The sequence below is a fragment of the Synchiropus splendidus genome, chromosome 3 (genome assembly GCF_027744825.2).
Source record: "Synchiropus splendidus isolate RoL2022-P1 chromosome 3, RoL_Sspl_1.0, whole genome shotgun sequence".
In the NCBI taxonomy this organism is placed as follows: domain Eukaryota; kingdom Metazoa; phylum Chordata; class Actinopteri; order Syngnathiformes; family Callionymidae; genus Synchiropus; species Synchiropus splendidus.
In genome coordinates this window covers 8,244,473-8,251,658 of record NC_071336.1, presented here as the reverse complement: position 1 = coordinate 8,251,658, position 7,186 = coordinate 8,244,473, and positions in this window count along the sequence as shown.

The window sequence follows — 7,186 nt, the reverse complement described above, 5'->3', positions numbered from 1 at the left end:
TTCAATGTAGGACAGTTATTATCTACAAGAAGTAATAACTGTACTCTATAAATCTCAGAATATTCACTGTATAACTTCAGAATAGAGTTGCATCGTTTTGTTCTTGTAGCCGTGAGAATATGCTTAAATGTACATAAATGAACAAATGAGCATTTAACCAGAGTTAACCGGGTTTATCACCAAACAACCACAGTTAAAAATGTTGTCAACTTTTACACATGTTGATAATTTTCTCCATTTCTACTGATGCCTTGCTCCCTTTTATCCCTTCCAGGTGTTACAGACAGCGACTATCCCTGGTATCCCGCATCTCCTGATCCTGGCTACTGCGAAGCTATTGAATATCTTAACATAGCAGTCATATTTGCCATTTTATGTTCATCTTCATTGCTATATTTCTTGCTCCCAGAACCCAGATTCTACATCCATCGCCCTAGAGAACAAGAAGAAGTGGTTGTTTATACTGTTCATGCTGTGGCTGTAAATGTGACCACCATGACGGAAGACTGATTATGTTCACCATTGATAGATTTCTGCCACTGACTAAGTATCTCAGTTATTGTACATGCCAACACGTTGCAACATGTTAATCATGATAGATCTATTACTGACTTGATCTCACCACTTGTATTTCTTTTCTCTGTTGTTTTCTCCCTCCCTGCCGTGCATGTGCTGACCTCCACATTACTTTCGGTTTCTGTTTTACTGTGTTTTTCGCCACAGGCTTGTGATGACGTGTGTGACTAATGTGTTTCAGTTCTTTGTATTTTTGAACAATGTTTTCATCCACGGTTCTGTTTGTGTTTCCTTTCATCTCAGTCACTTGGGTTCCGTCTTGCCTGAATCCGTGTCACCTTTATTTAACCATGGAGGTCTCATTGAGATTAAAAACCTCTGTTTCAAAGGAGGCCTGGCCAATACAATACGCACAATTAAAATGACAAGACAATAAAATGTGTTGAAAACAGGTACAATTAGAGGAGGCTGTCTCAAGTGCTCTCAGTTTGTCTAGTTGATGAAATAAATAATGTTAATTTCCAGTCCTTTTGAACATGTTCCATGTAGAGGGGGCAGAGTATACAAAAGCCTTATTTTCCCAGTTCAGTGCAGGCAAAGGAACAGACCAACAAGTAATCACTAGAGCGCAGACCACAAGAGGGCAGGAGTCAACCTATATAACCTATATCGTCCCCAGGTGGCTCACTCAGCCAAAAAACTGTAAAAACATAACAAGAATAACGTAAAACAAATGACTCTCTTCAGCACACAGGACACGTTCTGCAGCATCCTCCTTGACACCCCACAGGAACAGGGTCTGAGAGACAAGAATGTGGTCACACACTGCACCAGCAACATGGTTATAGCATAGAAAAAGTACCTGCAATGGAATTATACCCCCTGTGTTGCCCAAAAATGTGATCACCACTACACAGGACTGATGATATTCACTATTGGTATATGAAGATTTCTGCCTCTGACTTGCAAGTTATTGTACATGGTAACACGCTGCAACATGTTAATCGTGACAGATCTATTACTGACTTGATCTCACCGCTTGTATTTCTTTTCTCTGTTGTTTTCTCCCTCCCTGCCGTGCATGTGCTGACCTCCACATTACTTTTGGTTTCTGTTTTACTGTGTTTTATGACACAAGCTTGTTCTGACAGCTGTGTGACTAATGTGTTTGGGTTCTTTATATTTTTGAACAATGTTTTCATCCACGGTTCTGTTTGTGTTTCTCTCCTGCATTGGTGACACCTTTCCTGCCTGTTTTTGTATGTGTACATTTGTGTATTAATTCAGTGTAATTCATAACCCTACAGGCGTTGTCTAACCCCCTTGATCTTGATGCACGTGGGTTACGTCTTGTCTGAATCCGTGTCACCTTTATCTAACCAGAGAAGTCTCAATTAAAAACCCCTGTTTCGAAGGAGGCCTGGCCATGAGGCAGCAATATGTACGACTATAACACAATTAAAATGACAGTACAATGAAAAAATGTTAAAAACAGATACAATTAAAGGAGGCTCAGCCTGTTCGATTAAATAAATAATGTTAATTTCCAGTCCTTTTGAACGTGTTCCATGTAGAGGGGGCAGAGTATACAAAAGCCTTATTTCCCAGTTCAGTGCAGGTAAAGGAACAGAGCAACAAGTAATCACTAGAGCGCAGACCATAAGAGGGCAGCAGTCTAAGCATGAGTCAACCTCCTGGTGGGGTGCCATCCCACTTGAGAATACAGCTCACAATGATGGGTCAGGGCCAGGCTTTTAGCAAGGATTTTGACACAGGGTGTCCCAAGGTCTGGCCCAGCTCGTTGGCGGGTTGGCCACTGCTTTCCTTTTCAGGCATGCAGGGAGTGCTGTAGCCGAACTTGCTTTGTAAAATAGAAGCTGTAAACATCTATTTGTACAAAAATCACTCAATAAACAACAAATAAGTATCTGAGTCAAATAAACGTTAACAGAGATGAAATCAGTAGCTGTTGCCACAATCACACTTTGAGATACAGGGGGTCTCCTGGGCAGTTGTCTTACTTGACTGACCTTGATTAATTAAAAGAAAATATTTTTTGTAATTATTCTTTACCTTACTACAAGCTAAGTGAGTGGAATCGAACTTCACTAGTGTGAGCTTCACCAGCATTCAGTCTGTTGATGTTAATGCTGTTTCTTTAAACCAACAAATCTGCTGAGAAGCACCGATCAATAGTCGACCTGGGTGAAGGTGGTTGAAGACAAATCTTCAGACCTGCGTTTTCACAACTCATATTCCTAACAGACATCGACAAACAACAAAGAATCATTAACACACACACACGACTTGTCCGTCATCTCTACGGTTGTTTACTGTCATGATGGTTCTGGGGACCAGATCCAAAAGCTTAATCGGTGCCTGAGAACAGAGAATTCAACCAGCGAGAGTAGGTGAAATACGTATTTTAATATACAAAAACACAAATCAAAATATGCACAAATATGCAACAAAAAGAGTTGCCACCAAAACCAGTGCAAGAGGATAAACACACAGGGACTGGGAAAACCTGAAAACAGAGGTGAATAAAAGCCCCAAAAATGCATTTAAAATGCATGCGACCCAACAAACAGAAATCTCTGGTGGTGAAATACATGGATACGCACGAGTGGAAGAGAACCGGCACACATGCACACAAAGAATGCAACCATCTGGTAGTTTTGTGCCTGAAACACTAGGGGGCGAGTGGCAAAACACAGACAGGAAAACACCCCCCGGGAAACCACAAATAAAAGCATAGATTATGAGCTACTTCTTGATAAAGGATGAAGAGGAAATACAAATTTGTGGAGTTAGTTGTTTTCAATCAGTGTATTTAATTTATTCTACACTTTCTCATCTTGTTTATGTTCAGGGAAGCCATCTTGACTCAACGTGGTGAGAATTCTCCCACGTTCCAAATGAGAATGTCAATGGGGGTGTAGCTGGGAATTTCCCAGTTCCGAGGACAACTGGATGCAGTATTACTTCACTTTTTATTTTGTGGCCCCAAGTGCCAAAGCTCAGTTCTCATCAAGTGCAGGAGGTTATATACTGGACTGATGCAGAAGCAGCTATCTTACCGTTGGAGAACAATTGGTTAAACTATAAAAAAAGAAGTGCCGGTCAACTGGACTCTCCAAGGTTCATAATAACACATGTATCTCACATAACATCCGATACTGTTGAGTGTACCAAAACTCCAAAACAATAGTCGCTTCCAAGCATTGTTTCATACATGCAGAGGTTTGGTTTCCATTTGACATTTAACAATAACATCTATCTTATTTTCGTTGCCGACTAATGTATTCATTATTTTTTTGATTGTCAACTAATCGCAATTACTGTTGTTTGGATCTATTTTGACTTTCTGTTTAACCTTAAGTTGCTTAAATCATCTCACTGCGACACTCAGATGCCATACATTATGAAACAAATATATTAAAATAATCACACATAATCCAGGAACAAGTATTAACCCTGTGAATCGTGAAGCATGAAACAGTTGACAAAGACCTCAAGTTCTTTAAAACTGAGGTCTTTCTTGGTCCTTGAAACAAATTTAAAATCATCAATTTTCACATATGTATCTCATATAAAATAACTGATCAACATCCACATCAACATCATGTTTTATTTGAATAATAATCTAAAAGTGTGTCATGTCCGCACTTTAAGGCGTCTGTTTTTATCTGTTGTATTTCTTCCATGTCCCTTCCTTGTGCGTTTATTTTTGTTATTCTCTGTTATTTCAATTTCCTGCCTTCACAGGCAAACGCAGCTGGCTGTGATCTCCTCATCAATCCTCCCATGGATATATTCCCTCCAACGCCAGCCACGTGTGCCAGATGGTAGTGTTTTGTCTCCACTCAGGTAACTCTCCCACGACTTCCGTGATCTCGTTCTTATCCCTGATCATTTCTCAATTCTTTGCACGCTTGAATTCCTATTCAGCCGTAACTTTCCTTTCTCTTTCTTCCTCGTTCTACTTCCGCTTCTCTCCAGTCGATTCAGTCCGCGTGTGAGCAGTTTTTCTAGTCTCACTTTTTAGTTATATCATTCCGTGTAGTTTAATCCTCGTGTGCATGTGTGTAGTCACCACCACCGAGCGCTTTCAGTTTATCACCACCACGTCAAGCATAACTCCGGGTGTGTTTTCTGTTCTCCCCATTTTAGTAGGTTGTTGATTCTAATCTGCCTCTCTTGTGTTCCAGATTCTCCCCGTTCGCTGTGTGTTGATCACGGTCCGTGTTTTGGTTCTCAGTGCCCTTAGTTTACTAGTTATTTGTTTGTCTATATTATTTGTTCCATCTTCAATTAAATTGTATAATTTAATCACGTCTCCTGTGCCTTCTGTCGACCAACACTGACTGCACTTGGGTACATTCATGACAGAACCATCTGGCCATGACCCGGACCCAGCGTTAGTTGTTGGTCTGCAGATGGCATGAGGCATTCAGTGTTCGTGAATCGGAACTCTTGAAAGAGCAATGCAGAGCGTCCTGGATCAATTACAGAGCATGTCTTCCACGCTTAATGGTCTCTCTGTTTCTTGTCCGGCGCTCTCCCGTCAGTTCCAGCAGCGTCCTCCGCAATTGATCCAGCACACCCGACTACCAGTGGATGTGAACGGAGGTTTATGCTGGTTTAACAGCATAAACCTCCGGTGATCCGTGCAGCATGCCTCCTGTGTGATCCGTGCAGCATGCTGGGACAATGAGAAGGCCGTCCTGGAGGACCAAATGCTGCACCCAGTTCCGGTCCTCCAAATCGTCTCTACGTTCCGGAATCTACCAGACTCCAAGTTCTCCAGTGGGGCCATTCCTGGAAGCTGCCACCCTGGTACGTTTCGTATTCTTTCATTAATGAAACAACATTTCTGGTGGCTAGGTGTGACCCAGGAAGTCAAGGAGTACTGCTGGACTTGCACCACGTGCAACAGAGCCAAGCCTCTCCTTAGGCTACCACCCACAGTCAAATGGCCAAACGGAGAGGGCAAACCAAGATCTTGAGTCCGCAGTCCACTGCGTCTCTGCTCAGGATCCTTCAGCCTGGTCTTCTCATGGTACTTTCCAGCCTCCACCGTCTGACCTTGGACCGTCTAATGAGTTACAGTGTCTGCTCATGCCTCCAGTCTGCTTCACTCCCGCCATCCACCTGTAACTTCAATTTCTCACGTAGGTATAGCTTCTTGGAGACACACTGTCTTGTGGTTGTATTTTGCTTTTGCCGGACCCCGCAAGTTTAAGACTCAATTTGATGATTACTGCAAGACCTCAAAATAACTTGGCCATTACAGTGTAACAATTTGAGACGGGAGACCCACGTGCAGCAGGGAGGAGACTGAGGGTCACGTCCAATAAATTTAATGAGGGAAAACTAAAACACTCAAATTCAACGCTAGAAGGAGACAAACTAAAAATACAATACCCGAACACAATAACAATACTCCTAAACTAGAAGGAGGCAGGAAAAACAAGGTGGTACAAAGACAACACAAGAGGCCGACAGAGTCGAAAAACCGAAACAACAGTTGAATAAATGAAACAAGCGCCTGTGAGCGTGCAACAAATCCAGGTAAACACAGCAAGTCCACTGATTGATTGGGGGGAAGAGGAACCAGGTTGAACAGGCACAGACACACTGGAAAACACGAGATCAATCAGCAATAAACCATGAACGCAAAAAGGCAAAATGTCCATGGTGAGGAGAGGAATCATCCAAGTTGAACACAGAGGGCATACCATACCAGGGCGAACACATGTGACAAAGTGACGCCGGTTGTCATCTTGCTGGCGCTCAAGTCGTGCGCGGGATGATTGCAGGATCACATTTAGGTGTGAGTGGTGGGGAAAAGACCCCCAATCCTGGAAGAGAGGCGGAGAGAGAGGCAGGAGCAGGAAGCAGTCCAAACCAATATGAGCAGACAGAGGGGGGGTTCGTGACATATTGTTTTGTTGAAACTTGGTCAAGTGTCCTGGTTAAGGTTAGCCATTTGTTTTGAATGGTTCGGGTCTGGTTGAGTGGCCGGGGAAAGCATTATGGCAATGAGCGATGGTGCGACAAACCGAAGAAAAGGGTAGAGAGTCAGGGACCGTGTGTGCACGGTGCCCAAGTGTGAGTGGTAACCAGCAACAAGGAGACTCAACAATGAGAATAAAAGCTAACAATTCATTGATTCATGAAATAACAGGAGACAACAGAAGCAAGAAGCGAGGGCGTCACCAAACTGGGAGCAAGCACGACAGGTCAGAGGAATGAAGCTGGAAAGAGAACAGAAGCAGAACACAAAGAAGCATCTAGCCACACAGTCAGGCTTGTGGTGGAAGTCCAAAGCCTACAATGGGCAAATGTATGCTTCAAATCGCAACATTCGTGGCTGAGGAAAGTTTCTCTTTTACTGAAGTCTTCTTGCTTTGGCAGGCTTGGTGATTTTGGGTTCCTGCCTATTCGCAGTTACTGAAATTGTTGCTGGTAAGTGAGGTTTTTTTTTCCATTTCATTTGGTCAATATTATCACACACTGGATAGAACCTTTGAAAATCTGTCATTTTGTCCACCAGGCTCGTTCTTCATAATTCAGTGTTCTGCAAAGACAAAGCCTTCCATCTGTATGATCCTGACTGGCATCTCTGTCCTGGCTGTCACTCTTGTCTTCTGGGTGCGATGGCAAT